Below are 16,861 nucleotides of genomic sequence, written 5' to 3' on the forward strand. Positions count from 1 at the left end.
AGCAGATTTTTCCACTGATATCTGCAGATATGGAGTGTCAGACATGCTATGCCACACCCCTACTCACCTTTGAGACAATGTAGCTGATTTTCCAACATTCTGGATTGTTGTCCAAAGAGGGGACAACCTTTCTACATCATCATTAATTCCACTTCTGCCATAGGCTAGACACTAGGTTGCAGACAACACAGGGTAGGTGTTAATAACAAAAGAAAATGATGGACATAGATTTCAGTTGACGTGATGAAGAGTAATTTAAACTCAGTTTTTCTCTCCCGATGCTGCCCAACCTGCTGAGTATTTTCAACATTTTCTGTGTTTTATCAGACTTACTGTTTTTGATTCAGCTCCTGTGTGGCTAAGCTCAGCTTGAATGCTATATTTAAATTTGTTAATGACAATATTATTCTGGGCTGAATCAAAGATGGAGATGAATCAGCATATAGGAGTGAGGTTGAAAATCTAGCTGAGCAGTGCCATGACAACAACCTTTAACTCAAAGTCAACAAAACAAGGGTGCTGATTGTTGACTTCAGGAGGAGGAAACCAGTCCTCATCAGGGGATCAAGAGGTGGAGAGGGTCAGTAACCTTAAATTCCTTAGTGTTGCCATCTTCAGAAGTTTTCTGATGACTCTGCCATAGTTGGATGCATCAGCAAGGGAGATGAGGCTGAGTACAGGGCTACGGTGGGAAACTATGTCACATGTGTGAGCAGAATCATCTGCAGCTTAATGTGAAAAAGACTAAGGAGCTGGTGGTGGACTTGAGGAGGGCTAAGGCACCGGTGACCCCTGTTTCCATCCAAGGGGTCAGTGTGGACATGGTGGAGGATTGCAAATACCTGGGGATACAAATTGACAATAAACTGGACTGGTCAAAGAACACTGAGGCTCTCTACAAGAAGGGTCAGAGCCATCTCTACTTCCTGAGGAGACTGAGGTCCTTTAACATCTGCCAGACGATGCTGAGTCTGTGGTGGCCAGTGCTATCATGTTTGCTGTTGTGTGTTGGGGCAGCAAGCTGAGGGTAGCAGACACCAACAGAATCAACAAACTCAATCATAAGGCTGGTGATGTGGTGGGGGTTGAACTGGACTCTCTGACAGTGGTGTCTGAAAAGAGGATGCTGTCCAAGTTGCATGCCATCTTGGACAATGTCTCCCATCCACTCCATAATGTACTGGTTAGGCACAGGAGTACATTCAGCCAGAGACTTATTCCACTGAGATGCAGCACTAAGCATCATAGGAAGTCATTCCTGCCTGTGGCCATCAAACTTTACAACTCCTCCCTCGGAGTGTCAGACACCCTGAGCCAATAGGCTGGTTCTGGACTTATTTCCACTTGGCATGATTAACTTATTATTATTTATGGTTTTATATTGCTATATTTCTACACTATTCTTGGTTCGTGCGACTGTAGCGAAACCCAATTTCCCTCGGGATCAATAAAGTATGTCTGTATGTCTGTCTGTCTGTTATCATTTCAGAGGAGCTGTCCTGGGCTCCACACATAAGCGCAATTATAAAGGAAGCACAGCAGCGTCTCTACATTGTTAGAAGTTTGTGAAAATTCAGCATGATATCTAAAACTTTGATAAGCATGACTGGTTGTATTACAGCCTGTTATGAAAACACCTATGTACTTAAATTGTTAATACTACAAAAAGTAGTGGATACGGCCGAGTCCATCATGGATAAAGTCATCTTCACCACTGAGCACATCTATATGGACCACTATCACAGGAAAGTAGCAACCATCATCGGGCACCCCCACCAGCCAGGCCATGCCCTCTTCTCGCTGCTGCCATCAGTAAGAAGGTACAAGAGCCTCACTAGGTTCAGGAACAGTTATCACTCCTCATACATCGGGTTCTTGAACCAGTGGGGATAACTTCATTCAGCTTTACTTGTCACATCACTGAGCTGTCCCACAGGCTGTGGGCTTACTTCATCTCATGTTCTCAATATTTATTGCTTATTTATTTATTATTGTTACATACCCCATGGGTATCTTGTGACTGTCTTATGACCATGATGTAATTTGAGTATCTGGTGAGCATGCTGTAACTGGTCTTGTGATAACAGGGTGATGTAATTTTCCTGCCAGTGTGAGGTCACGTGATGACATGTTCTCAACAGGTATATAATGGGAAACCCCTGTTGTTACGCAGTTGAGTTGTCGTTTAATTCATCAGTTACTCCATTATGCTGCGTATTTGTCTCATGACGCAGTTTTGTTTTTAAAGTGTTTTATTTTCTATTGTAAGGTACAGAATCATTGTGCCGTCACTTTTGCCAGTTGCTGCCAGTTTTGTTTGATGTGTCTTTGATTTAGACAATAGACAATAGGTGCAGAAGTAGACCATTCGGCGCTTCAAGCCTGCACCACCATTTTGAGATCATGGCTGATCATCTACTATCAATACCTGGTTCCTGCCTTGTCCCCATATCCCTTAATTCACCTATCCATAAGATACCTATCCAGCTCCTTCTTGAAAGCATCCAGAGAATTGGCCTCCACTGCCTTCCGAGGCAGTGCATTCCAGACCCCCACAAATCTCTGAGAGAAGAAGTTTTCCTTTAACTCTGTCCTAAATGACCTACCCCTTTTTCTCAAACCATGCCCTCTGGTACTGGACTCTCCCAGCATCTGGAACATATTTCCTGCCTCTATCTTGTCCAATCCCTTAATAATCTTATATGTTACAATCAGATCCCCTCTCAATCCCCTTAATTCCAGCGTGTACAAGCCCAGTCTCTCTAACCTCTCTGCATAAGACAGTCCTGACATCCCAGGAATTAACCTTGTGAATCTACGCTACACTTCCTCTACAGCCAGGATGTCCTTCCTTAACCCTGGAGACCAAAACTGTACACAATACTCCAGGTGTGGTCTCACTAGGGCCCTGTACAAATGCAAGAGGATTTCCTTGCTCTTGTACTCAATTCCCTTTGTAATAAAGGCCAACATTCTATTAGCCTTCTTCACTGCCTGCTGCACTTGCTCATTCACCTTCAGTGACTGATGAACAAGGACTCCTAGATCTCTTTGTATTTCTCCCTTACCTACCTTTACACCATTCAGATAATTTAAAAATCTAACTATGGGAGAGTGAAGACCTTACTGAAGTACGGGAACCTGAAGGATCGAGTAAAGTTGGTGTCGTTTGGCGGTTCAATACAGGATCGCCTTTATTGAATCTTCGTTCAAGAATAGTGACCTGCATCTGAGATAACCCCTGCTTGTAAGAGCAGAAAGGGTTGTGCAGTGTCTATACTCCAAGAAAAAGGTCAGTTCCTTTAGACCATTTTATTTTCTTCATCATGAATCCTTCATACAGGGCATATTTTGGCTGGGATCTGTTGTAACGTTACGTCGTCGAGGAATTCATTACTTCAGGAAAATCTCTCCTAATTGACTGTATAAACCACTTTTAAGACTGTTCGCATTTCCCCCTTTAAGAACTGTTCTAATGTTGCAGTATAGCAGTTAACTTCCAGTTAAGTTAGTCGTTAGTTTACTTTTCAATTTTGTTGAGCAGAGTTTAACAAATGTTTATTTGTTTATAAAAAATCTGACTTAGTGTTGCCAGACACATAACATTATTATTATTATTTATTTTTTTCTTTTGTATTTGCACTTTGTTGTCTTTTGCACATTGGTTGTTTGTCCACCCTGTCTGGGTGCAGTCTTTCATTGATTCTATCATGGTTCCTGGATTTGCTGAGTATGCCTGCAAGAAAACAAACCTCTGGGTTTATATGGTGACACATATGTACTTCGAAAATAAATTTACTTTGAACTTTGAGAAGGTGGAGCTTATTCACAGACAACACCTGAGGTAAGGATTAACGGACATCAGGAGCAGTCCTGATGAAGGATCCTGCCCAAAACATTGACTTTTTATTCCCCTCTACAGATGCTACCTGACCTGCTATTTTCCTCCAGCATTTTCTGTGTGTGCTGTCCTGGATTTCTAGCATCTGCAGAATCTCTTGCGTCAGGAACGTGTGTGCGTCTGGATCAGAAATTCAAAGTTCCCAATAGTTTTTTGGTTGCATGGGAGTCAGTCTAGAGAAACTGGTGAGGTAAGTTTCATTTTAAAAATCTTTTTTATTAATTATTATTGAAGATCAACCAAAAAAATTAAGGAAATCAAGTCAATATGTCATTATGTACAATGAAGAATTAAGTTAGCAACTAACTGATTAACAAAGCTAAGCAATATATCAATAATAAGAAGGAAAAATGAAGTATTAAGAATATTTTTGAAAGAAAAGAAAGAAAAAAAAGAACCCCTATTAACTAAGAGAAAAAAAACCCTACTAACTTAAAAAAAACAAACAATAAAAACCCCATTGGGAGCACAAACCCAGAGCTGTATTTCATACAAGCTTCCATAGAAGAAAATCATCAATCCGCCAACTCAAATCCATTTAAACAAAAATTGGAAGGAAACCATATTAATTAACTCAAATCAGATGATAGTAGTGGGCAAATGAACCCCACCTTTTCTCAAAATCAAATTGAGGATCAAAAGTTTGACCTGATTTTCTCCAAACTAAAACATAGCATCATCTGAGAGAGCCATTGTATCAAATTAGGAGCAGAAGCATCTTTCCATTTCAACAAAATCGCCCTTCTGGCCAGTAATGTAACAAATGCAATTACATGTTGGTTTGATAGAGAAATACCATGAATATATTGAGGGATTATATCAAACAGAACTGCCAATTTATTAGGTTGTAAATTAATTTTTAAAACTTTAGAAATTGTAGAGAAAATAAAGGTAAGTTTAATGAACTAGTGGCTGCAGTGACTAAATGAAACTGGTGATAAACTGAAAAATTTAGTGTATTCAGATATTATGTCCTCAGGATAGGAATAGCTTCAGAAGTAAATAAAGTGACTACTTAGCTCAAGTCATATTGGAAGCTTTGGCACACACACTGGGATTCCTGTACCAATAACACACAAAATTGCTTCTCAGAACAACCAACTACGTAGAAATTGTATTGACGAGAATGAAAGGTTATTATACTGACGAGCAAGAAAAGCAATCTTCTATCGAGAATGAGCTCAGAACATTCATATCACTGCCAAACATTTCATTGCTGCAAAAAGCAAAGGATATTCTATTCAATGAACTAATGCAAAAGTTTCAATTTTTTTTTCCCATCCTAAAAAGTCAGATGTTTTGTGGAGAGATTAGAATTTCAACCTAGGAAGTACATCATCTATTTTCAAAGTTCAAAGTATATTTATTATCAAAGTACATATTCATTATGCAACCTTGAGTTTTGTCTCCTAATAGCGAGCCACAAAATAAAGAAACCCCAAACACCCATTGAAATAAAAAGATGACTCTCAAACACCCAATGTGCAGAGAGAAAAAAACAAACAAATCATGCAAACAATAAATGCAAGCAAAGACCATTCTGAACTGAAGTCCACAAACAGAGTCTGTCCACATACTCCCAGCTCAGTGCAGAGAGGAGCAGCGAGCTGAACCGGCTCATTCCTCACCTCGGGCCCTGCCACCCTAACCTTTTCAATCTGGCCTGTTGTCTAAATTGTCATCCAAACATTAGGTTCAGTTGCTTCGGCACACTTTGACGACCCCGCCACCTCAATTCAGTCTTTTCCCGGATGTTCTGATTCAGCCCAGAGCTTAAGTCAATTGAACGTTGGGTCTTCCTTGCTCTTGGCAATGGCATGCTGCCATGTCTTGCCTCAATTCTGCACACGAGTTGCCTCCATGCCCAAAGGGAAGTTAGAGGCTATTGTTTGCGATGATCATTTTGCAGGATGAGAGTGATTAACTAATTGCTTTCTTTGTTCGATTGACCACCAGCCAGAAGTCACTGAGATTCACCATCTTAAATGAGAAGCCAGGAATATGAACAACAGGGAATGGAGGAATAAAGACCAAATGCAAATAGATTGGATAAGTTCCTTTGCTGTTTTGTCCTATGTTCTCTATGTTCTGTTTTCTATCGCCCCGAAAGACCCGTCTCAACATGACCTCCTTTTGCCAAGTGGTAAGTATGCTTCTGGTTTAATTAATGGGCACATTCAGCTGAAGTGATTAAATGCAAAGAATCTTGTTTCTTAATGCACAATTTTGACATCAGTGAATAAATGTTAAAGGAATTTGTCTAATGCAAAGTATAAACTTGATTGTAAGTAAATTTCCAAAACCTGCAGTTGCTAGAAATCTGAAAAGAGAACAGAAAATGTTGGAACCACCAGCAGGCCAGACAATATCCGTGGACAGAGAAAGTTAACATTTCAGATTGAACTGACAGAAGATCTTTTAATCTGAAATATTAACCAAATGAAAAATATTTACTCTTCAAAATGTTCAGAAGTAAAATTATTCTCAAAATGCATATATATCATCATATACAACCCTGAGATTTATTTTCTTGCAGGCATACTAAATCCATAATAGAATAATAACCATCAGAGAATCAATGTATGATCACATCAGCTTGGGTGTTCAGCCTTGGGAAGGGAAAGATCTTTGAATTTGGGCTACAGCTGGGGACAGTTTGAAGGACTGGCCCAGGACAGAGGACTCTGTTGAGCTGATGTCAGCAGCCTGTGCCCCAATGGCAATAGAAGCAGAAATATTCAGGTAGATCGCAGAAAGTGGATTATGCAGAGAATGGGATGTGTCTGGAATGGAAGAGAGAGGTGGAAAGAGGTATGCATAGTGGGTTTGAGAGGCTGCTATAACATAGACACATGTTTATGCAGGGAATAGAAAGGTATGAATCATGTACAGGCAAAAATAATTAGTTTAATTCAGCATTATGTCCCTATGCTGTACTGTTCTGTGTTCTATACGATAACACATTAAAAGCATTTACACAGAAAGAAGTCTTTTATTTTGTGGTAAAAGTGGATACAAAGATGAATTATAACAATAAGTAGAAAAGATAGATATAAACCCGGAAACTGTGCCAGACTTAACTCATTCCCAGGCATGGTACAGTGTGATGTTACCAGGGAAAAATGAGAAATGGAACTGGGACAAGAAAAGGGATACAGCCTATAATGTAGGTAAGAAGTGAATCATTGTTAGTTCACTATGAGATGACAAGTAGTTGAACCTTAAACTTTGAAGTAAGGGTATCAACTATTTGTGAGACAAATAGGCGACAGTCAAGAGAAATCTGTCACATTCATGCATATTGAGTATTTGAGAGAAGCTCTGTATAAATTGCGAAAGAGGCATTAGAAGTTATACTTGGATTCATAAGTTTTATCAATTCTAATTGTCCAGATCTCTCAATTTGGCCGCAGACTACCAACCTTTATCAGCACCTCTCTGTCCTGAGTTGGTAGTGCTGACAACTGACTCCATCCAGAAAGTAACATTGATCCCAATGTGGTTACACGATCAAATATAGAAGCTCAAAAGAAAATCCGTTGTCAAGGTTACCACAGAGAAATCCTGATCTTCTATTGAAAATAACAGAAAAGATTTTGAGATTACAACAATAGAGATAACCGAGGGGAACAAAAAGATACTGTTCTAAAATAAATCTATGAAATGAAGTTGAAAGGATGGACCAAAAAAGACAATTATCTTGATAATATTATAGCTGACAACGGAAGCTGTCAGTGAAACTAGGTTGTTTTAAATCTGGAAATAAAGCTGTAATATCAAGTTATTTTGAAGAGATTGACATGGAATATTCTAATATTCTGATATGATACATGTGGCGTTAATAGGCAGACTCTGTGTCTGTTGCTCAGAGTAAAATAAAAACCTTCAAAAAAAAAATTAGGTAAGTGTACTCTTCACCCAGGAGAACAGAGAAATATGTACTGTGTTGGACATGATCAATGAGACTAGTACAAAGAGTGAACATTGATTATTGTGAAGTGGGCATTGATAATGTCTGATTACTCAGAGAGTATAGAAAGTACAAAACAGAAACAGAACCTTCAGCCCATCTAGTCCATGCCAGAATATTTAAGAATATTTAAACTGCCTACTCCCATTGACTGGCACCCAGGACCATAGCCCTCCCTACCCCTACAAACCATGTACCTATCAAAATCTCTCTTGAACATTGAAACCGAGCTTGCATGCATCATCTCATTCCACACTCTCATGACCCTCTGAATGAAGAAGATTCCCCTCATGTTCCCCTTAAACATTTTACCATTCATTCTTTACCCCATGAACTCTGGTTGTAGTCCCAGTTAACCTCAGTGGAAAAAGCCTGCTTGCATTTACCCTATCTATACCCTTCATAACTGTGTACACCTCTATCAAGTCTCCTCTCAATCTTCTACATTCCAAAGAATAAAGTCCTAACCTGTTCAAAATTTCCTTATAACTCAGGTCTTCTAGACCCAGCAACATCCTTGTAAATTTTCTCTGTATTCTTTAAACTTTATTTACATCTTTCCTGTAGGTAGGTGACTAACACTGCACACAATACTCTAACTTAGGCCTCACCAATATCTTACACAACTTGAACATAACATCCCATCTCCTGTACTCAATACTTTGATTTATGAAGACCAATATGCCAAAAGCTTTTTTTTTAATTGATCTTATCTAGCTCTGACACTACATTCAATAAATTATGGACCTGTATTTCCAGATCCCTTTGTTCTACCACACCCCTTGGTGTCCTAGCAATCACTGTGTAAGACTTACCCTGGCTGGTCCTACCAAAGTGCAGCACCTTGCACTTGTCTCATCGATAATCATTTGGAATGTATATCTGCCCTACACTACAATATTGCAATCAAAGAATTTTTTTACATTGTGAGTTAACAGAAAAGTGATTCTGTGGTAAAAATGCTTGGTTTCATTTGATTCAAATTGGGCAGTGTTTCCAAACCATTTTTAGCCCAATGCTCCGCTCTAAAGCACTTTCATATTTACCAATGCCCCCCCCCCCAAAGCACCTTCATACTTGCTAACACCCTTCTTAGGAGCAATATGCTTTCCAGCACCCCCATAATGTAAAAACATGTCTATCATATGCTAAGATGAGAAAACTGTCTTTAAATCTAGCTTACACAGTACCTGTGCTCTGTGCAGCAGCTTTGATATTAATGTGATCCTTAAGCATGATGGTTTTTAGCAAGAGTTGAAATACTTGGTTCAAGTTGGGACAGCAAAGGTCTTATGCCCCCACGTGTTACAACGTCCAAGCAGTTTCTATTTTTTGTGAGCATGTGGTTCACTGCTCTGAAGCCTCTTTCAACAAGTTAAGAGGATGGAAATGCAATGAAGAGCAGTTGGCTCTTCTCCAAAGACCAGGCAACTTCATATGACAGTGTAGCTACATAGCACAAAAGCTGGAATTTTTTGAAAAGCATGTCTGCTTCTTCATCATTCTAAATTTTGATCATTTCTTCTTGCAAGCTGTCTTTCACCTTGCACAGAAATGGGTTAATTACCCAATTCGGAATTTCCAGATCATTCACATTCTTGAATCGATTCTGAAAATTCTTCTTCAGTGACTGCAGGTATAAGCAGTACTCCTGCAAATCACCATTTGTGAAAGACAGTGTCATACATTCCAAGCAGGAAAACTGTAAGAACATTGTTCTCCCAATATTTTGTTTATATATTTCCAATTTTTCAATAAAAGTGGACTCTGCTCATTTTGTCTGGAATAAATTGAAATTTTCACCCTGCAGTTTCATAGTTAGAATGTTCATTAAGTCATACAGATCAGCTAGGTAGACCACATATAACCATATACGAATTACATCTCGGCCCTTCTAGTCCATGTTGAACGCTTACTCTCACCTAGTCCCACCGACCTGCACTCAGCCCATAACACTCCACTCCTTTCCTGTCCATATACATCTCCACTTAAAAGTTCAATCTTGTTTTCCAAGTTCTTGTTGACTTTGAGCAAAAATTCAACCAGTGTCAAAAAAATGAAAGAAACATTTTCAAACTCTTTATCGTTATATTGGCACAACTGGCCAAACTTTTTGTTATTTACTAGATGATCTTTAATTTTGTTGATAGTAGATACTACTAGAGTCAGGCTTGAAAAAGGTCGCTGGTTGAGGTTTTTGGCTGCAAGATGTTGATGAATTACAACGTGGATTGCAAACAGACTTGAAATTTCTTTTTTCATAAATGCCACTAAACCAGCATGGTGACCTGTCATATACGGTATTCCATCTGTTGCACAAGAAATCATGATCCTAAGCAGAATACCTTTATTCTCAATATACATTTGGAAGTCGTCATAGACTCAATCTCTGTTGATATTTGTTTTTAACTTTTTACAAAGGAGAATCTCTTCATAAACTTTTCCATTTTTGATAATACATATGCCATCAGTTATGCCTCATTGTCTTGCAGAGTTGACTCATCCAGTTCTATCTCAAAAATCTGTCTCTTGTAGCCCTGTGAATAGTTGATACTCAACTTCTTCACTCATTTTATCAATATAATGAGCTACAGAGTTCTTCCTCAGAGGAATTGATTTTAAAATCTGGTATCCATTTTGAGAACAGTGGTGAGCACTTCTGATATAGCAGGCATTATTAATCTTTCACCAATTATGTGAGATTTCCCACACTTTGCTATCATTATGGAAATGTCATAAGAAACACTATCAATGTCATTTTTAGCTTTCTTGGCAAATGACTCGAGTGTGCAATGCATTTCAAATGCTTCTTTCATCTTCTGTAACTGAGTAATACCATAAGTAGCCTTTTCAGGGTGTCTTTTACGGAAGTGTTCCTGCAATTTTGATGGTTTCGTGGCTTCATTAGACACTACAGTATTACAAATAAGGCACATGGTGTGTCGCTGAGCTGATGGCAATAGAATCAAACCATACTCCAGATATGTAATACCATGTTGATGCACTTTCTGTAGTTTCTGTTTCTTAGCAGGATTAGAATTCAAGGCCTCACCACCTTCAAACTCAATGAGGTTGTGCCGTATGTATTTATCCATCATTAATGGGGATGAATTAAAATAAAAAGTTAACACAAAACGGGAATGCTTATCGGATGTTGACAATGGCAGCGAATTGACATGGATGGAACGATGACTTGCTTTCACTGCTCGGTTCCAGCCAGAGCTGTATCTTTGTGGAATCAGTTTTCTGTAAGTAGAAACATAGAAAACCTACAGCACTATACAGGCCCTTCGGTCCACAAAGCTGTGCCAAACAGGTCCTTTCCTTAGAAATTACCTAGGGTTACCCACAGCCCTCTATTTTTCTAAGCTCCATGTACCTTTCTGGGAGTCTCTTGAGAGACCCTATTGTTTCCACCTGCACCACCGTCGCTGGCAGCCCATTCCACGCACTCATCACTCTCTGTATAATAAACTTACCCCTGACATCTCCTCTGTACTACTTCCAAGAACCTTAAAACTGTGCCCTCTCATCCTAGCTGTTTCAACCCTGGGAAAAAGCCTCTGTCTATCCACACAATCAATGCCTCTCATCATCTTGTACACCTCTATCAGGTCACCTCTCATCCTCCATCACTCCAACGAGAAAAGGCTGAGTTCATTCAACCTATTCTCATAAGGCATGCTCCCCAATCCAGGCAACATCCTTGTAAATCTCCTCTGCACACTTTCCATGGTTTCCACATCCTTCCCAAAATGAGGCAACCAGAACTGAGCACAGTACTCCAAGTGGGGTCTGACCAGCATCCTATATAGCTGCAACATTACCCCTCGGCTCTTAAACTCAATCTTAGACTCAATTGATGAAGGCCAATGCACTGTATGCTTTCTTAACCACAGAGTTAACTTGCGCAGCAGCTTTCAGCGTCCTATGGACTCGGACCCCAAGATCCCTCTGATCCTCCACACTTCCAAGAGTCATACCATTAATGTTATATTCTGCTATCATATTTGACCTACCAAAATGAACCACCTCACACTTATCTGGGTTTAACTCCATCTTCCACTTCTCAGCCCAGTTTTGCATCCTATCAAAGTCTTGCTGTAACCTCTGACAGCCCTCCACACTATCCACAACACCCCCAACCTTTGTGTCATCAGCAAATTTACTAACACATCCCTCCACTTCCTCATCCAGGTAATTTATAAAAATCACGAAGAATAGGCATCCCAGAACAGATCTCTGAGGCACACCACTGGTGACTAAACTCCATGCAGAATATGACCTGTCTACAGCCACTCTTTGCCTTCTGTGGGCAAGCCAGTTCTGGATCCACAAAGCAATGTCCCCTTGGATCCCATGCCTCCTTACTTTCTCAATAAGCCTTGCATGGGTTTGTAGAGATCTGTAGAGAAAGTTGAGAGGGTGTACTTGATATACCAACTGTTAAATTGTATGAACTCATTTCATGCTGAGAGTCATGGTGAACTGTTTGGCACCCTGGTTATTAGTTTATTCATCCCCGATAATATCTGTTTGGTTGGTAATGCTGGATGAGCTCTCTGCCTGCAGAGCTATGGTTCCTCTTGAGTTCCAGTGCCTCATCGTTTTTTTTGGAAGTGCCTGGTCTAACAGTCGGTCAGGTTTCATGCTTCATTGTAGGGTACTGCTCATTGCACCCTCCCCCGCCCAGAATCTTGAATGCCCCTGATGACTTCCATTTCTTCTAATGCCCCCTTAGGACACATAACCATCCTCATTGGGAATCATTACTTGAGTGTTTATAGAACAACACAACATAGTACGGGCTCCTCGGCTTATGATGTCAAGCCAACCTTTTAACCTTCTCCAATATCAATCTTGCCCCTTCCTTCCTACATTGCCATTGTTTTTTCTATCATCCATGTCTCTAAAAGTCTGTTAAATTTCTAAACGTATCTGCCTGTATATAACCCCTGGCAGCATATTCCATTCCCCACCATCAGCTGAGTAAAAATACTCACTTCGGAACTCCCCCTTCATAATTTTCTCCAAACACCTTATGGTTATGCCTACTTGAATTAGCCATTTCCACCCTGTGAATAATTCCCTGGCTGTCCACTTTATCTGTGCTACTTATCACCATGTACACCTCTATCTCCTCTCATTCCTCCTTTCCAAATGGAAAATCCCCAGCTCGTATAACCTTTTCTCATAACCCATGTTCTCTAATCTTGACAGCATCCTGGTAAATCTGCTCTGCACTCTCTCTAAAGCTTCCACATCCTTCCTATTGAACCTCCTTTCTTCTAGGGCATCTTAGCAAAACAGCTCGTTGGCCCTCGCCAGGAGTTACCCAACCAAGTGCCGAAAGACCCGCTGTTCTCTGGCCATGTACGTGAGGGGAATACACACTCCAGTCCCGCCAAATCTGTGAGATTGGGATGTCTCTCCTAAACAAGCTCCAGTTTGTGTGAATGCTGTGGACTTACTGTCCTGATACTACTTGTTGCTGGGGAATAACAGTCTGCATACTGCATAAAATTAAAGGAAGTATATTTATCAATATTAACTTAACTAAAGGGCTAATAATGAAAAGTACAAAAAAAACAAGTAGGGTCCATTATAATTTAACAGTCAAATGTGCACAGGTTGGAGATCAACTCTTCCAAAAGTCACTTTCATCAATCCTCCACCTTTCTCCGTCGAATCACAGTCCCCACTGGATCAAATCCTATGACCGAATCTCCTCAGTGTCTTCTCTCTTCATCTCCTGCCAAACAAAGACAAAAGTTCACACCAGCATCAGGCACAAAAAAAGAACCCACTTCCCCAGCCTTCCCTGCTGATTGATGTCTCACATTCCTCATCACCCATTATCTCTATTAACCCAAACACTGCTTCTACCAAAAGACCATTACACGAACCACCCTGTAATGTTAGCAGTGAAGCCTTTACCAGGTGTTACACTATAAAGGGACAATCAAAACTGAATACAATACTTGAAGTGTGGTCTAACCAGAATTTCATAGAGCTGCAATAACTCTTCACAACTCTTGAACACAATTCTCTGACTATTGAAGGGAGATACAGCATACTGTATGCCTCCTTAATGTCCGTTAATTTGTGCTCAGATTAAAACCTAATGGAATCTAATCGTAAAATCCCTCAGTTCCCCCACACTGCTAAGAATCCTAAGGTTAACCCTTCAAGTTTGATCTTCCAAAGTGAATCATGTCATGTTTCACTCAATCTGACACTTCTCAGCCCAGCTCTGCATCCTATCCATGTCCCGTTGTAACCTATGGCAACCTTCTACACTATTCACAAAACAACTAACCTTCATCTAAAACTTACTAACTTGCCCTTCAAATTCCTCCTCCAAGTCATTTATAAAAAACCACAAAGAGCAGGGAGTCCCAGAACAGATCCCTAAGGAATGCCAATGGTCACCAACCTCCAGGCGGAATACACTCCATCCACTGCCACCCTCAGCCTACTGTATAAAAGCCAATTCTGAATCCATTCAGAGAATTTTTCCTGGATTCCAGCCTCTCGAATTTCTGAATAAGCATTCAAATACTCATGCTTGGGGAAACATGTCAAATGCCTTACTAAAAATCTAAGCACACCACATCAAATGCTCTGCCATCATCAATATGTTTTGTCAGTTCCTCAAATAATTCATCAGGATTGTAAGGTATATTTCATGAAGCAAAATGCTTCTTTCACCAGTGTTGTTTTGTACAATGAACATATCAATGAGAATCCCTGTGAAGAGCTCCAGTGCAACAAAGAGACATTGATGAACAAAGCTATTGTTAAACCACCAAATGTCACAATACAAACACCTGCTGAGTTGCTCAATTATTAATACCTAAAAGAATTAGAACATGATTATGTCAAACAAATTTTGAAGGGCGAGTGGAAGAAAGGCTATTAAAACAAAAGCAAAGTAATGACTCAAGTTGAGGAGAGAAATAATTAAACCACACAATAGGTTTTGTGTGTTGATGCCATTAATAGATTTGAGATGGCAATGGGATTTTGAAGAACGTGATCCACAGGACGCCTGATTGGCTTGTTTGTTAGTTGTGAGTTGTGTTGTATGACATGGGCGATCATGGTCTTTCCATGACCATGATTGTTTTCTGGCAAATTATCCCACAGAAGAGTTTTGTCATTGCCTTCTTCTGGGCAGCATCTTTACAATTCAGGTGACCCCAGCCATTATCAATACACATCAGAGATTGTCTGCCTGGCATCAGCAGTTGCACAACCAGGAACTGTGATACACACCAGCAGCTCATACGACCATCCGCCACCTACTACCATGTCATCACGTGACCCTGATCCAAGTAGGTGCAGTATCTTGCTCCAGGTTAGACCTGCAGGCTAGTGGAGGGAAGGAGCACTTTACATACCCTTTGTATCTCCACTCCATTAACCAACCTGTCTGGATAAGGGATAAAAAAGAGAAGTCACTCAACTCCAGCTAAATACATGCAAGAGAATATTGAAAGATTATTCTAAAAATGGAATCTAGTGGAGTCTGGAAGAAGTGACACAAGGTTCTACTGAACTGAGTCAAAGGAATTGAGTTGGATACATCAGTGCAAGCATAAAGGCTCAGACATTTTAAGCATTTTAAATCTATAAATATTGTTAATATCTGAATTGATTTTTCTTTTAAGAAGAGGGCTGAAGTAACAGGACACGTCAGTGAATGACGTATGTATGGGTCCACAGTGCAGTAGGGAAAAGAATAAACACAAGACATGTGCTTCAGAAGGCATGTGATTCTGTGCCATTGTGTATGACTCTGGAGTTGTGGCAACCACTCGTCATCTTGTTGGCACATCTCTACCCACAATCAATGTTGCATTAACATCTCTTACAGGATAATTTCACTTTTGCCACTGGCAATGAAAAAGTTTTCTTTCTGGACACTCTTCCAGAGATCCCTAAAATGGATTTTGGACTTGCTGCTGGTCCTGTGACTCGAGTCAGCTACTTAGGTATATCTTTGGGATTGAAAACTTTTATTGTCTGCATGAGCCTAAGCCAGCACTATCTTCCTTACAATGAATGGAGATAGCACAATGTACATGGACCACTACAGCACAGAAACAGACCTATCTAGTCCATGCTGAACTATTATTCTGCCTGGTCCCATCAATCTGCACCTGGACCATAGCCCTCTACATCCCTCCCATTCATGTACATCTCCTAATTTCTCTTAAATATTGAGATCAAACTTGTTGAAGTTGAACATTGAATATCGAAATCAGGCTTCCCCAAATCAAGACCTTAAATTCGGGACCAAACACCCATTTCTGTAAAACCTTTGAGATAAGTATTCCTCTCCTTAAGCATTTACAACAGCTTTATTGAAAGTATCCTGACTGGTTGCATGATGTCCCAGTTGGTAATTCCAACCAACAGGAATTCAAGGACTACATATTGGAAAAGACATCACAAACTTTGTCTGATTGACAAAATAAGGAGCAATGAGGTAAAAGGTGCTGATCAATAAGGTTTGTGTTCATATCCTATTGCTGTATGACAGTGAAATGTAACTACGTACAGGTGTCATTCTAGCATTTATCGGTCCTCAATCCTTGCTTAATGTAGTAAGCCCAAACTCTTGAACTTGACTAATGCATTGCTTATATCTGTGGTGCATTATGAAACGAGCTTGGTAAATCTAGATCCAACATTTCTTCTAAACTATACCAATGATTATATTCACAAACCATTCTTTTTTATTAAACACAATATTGGTAGGTCAAATATGATGGCAGAATATAGCATTAATGGTAAGAGTTTTGGCAGTGTTGAGGATCAGAGGGATCTTGGGGTCCGAACCCATAGGACACTCAAAGCTGCTATACAGGTTGACGCTGTGGTTAAGAAGGCATATAGTGCATTGGCCTTCATCAATCATGGGATTGAGTTTAAGAGCTGAGAGCTCTTAATGTTGCAGCTACGTAGGACCCTGGTCGGACCCC

Source organism: Hypanus sabinus, chromosome 30 (genome assembly GCF_030144855.1).
Source record: "Hypanus sabinus isolate sHypSab1 chromosome 30, sHypSab1.hap1, whole genome shotgun sequence".
Classification (NCBI taxonomy): Eukaryota; Metazoa; Chordata; class Chondrichthyes; order Myliobatiformes; family Dasyatidae; genus Hypanus; species Hypanus sabinus.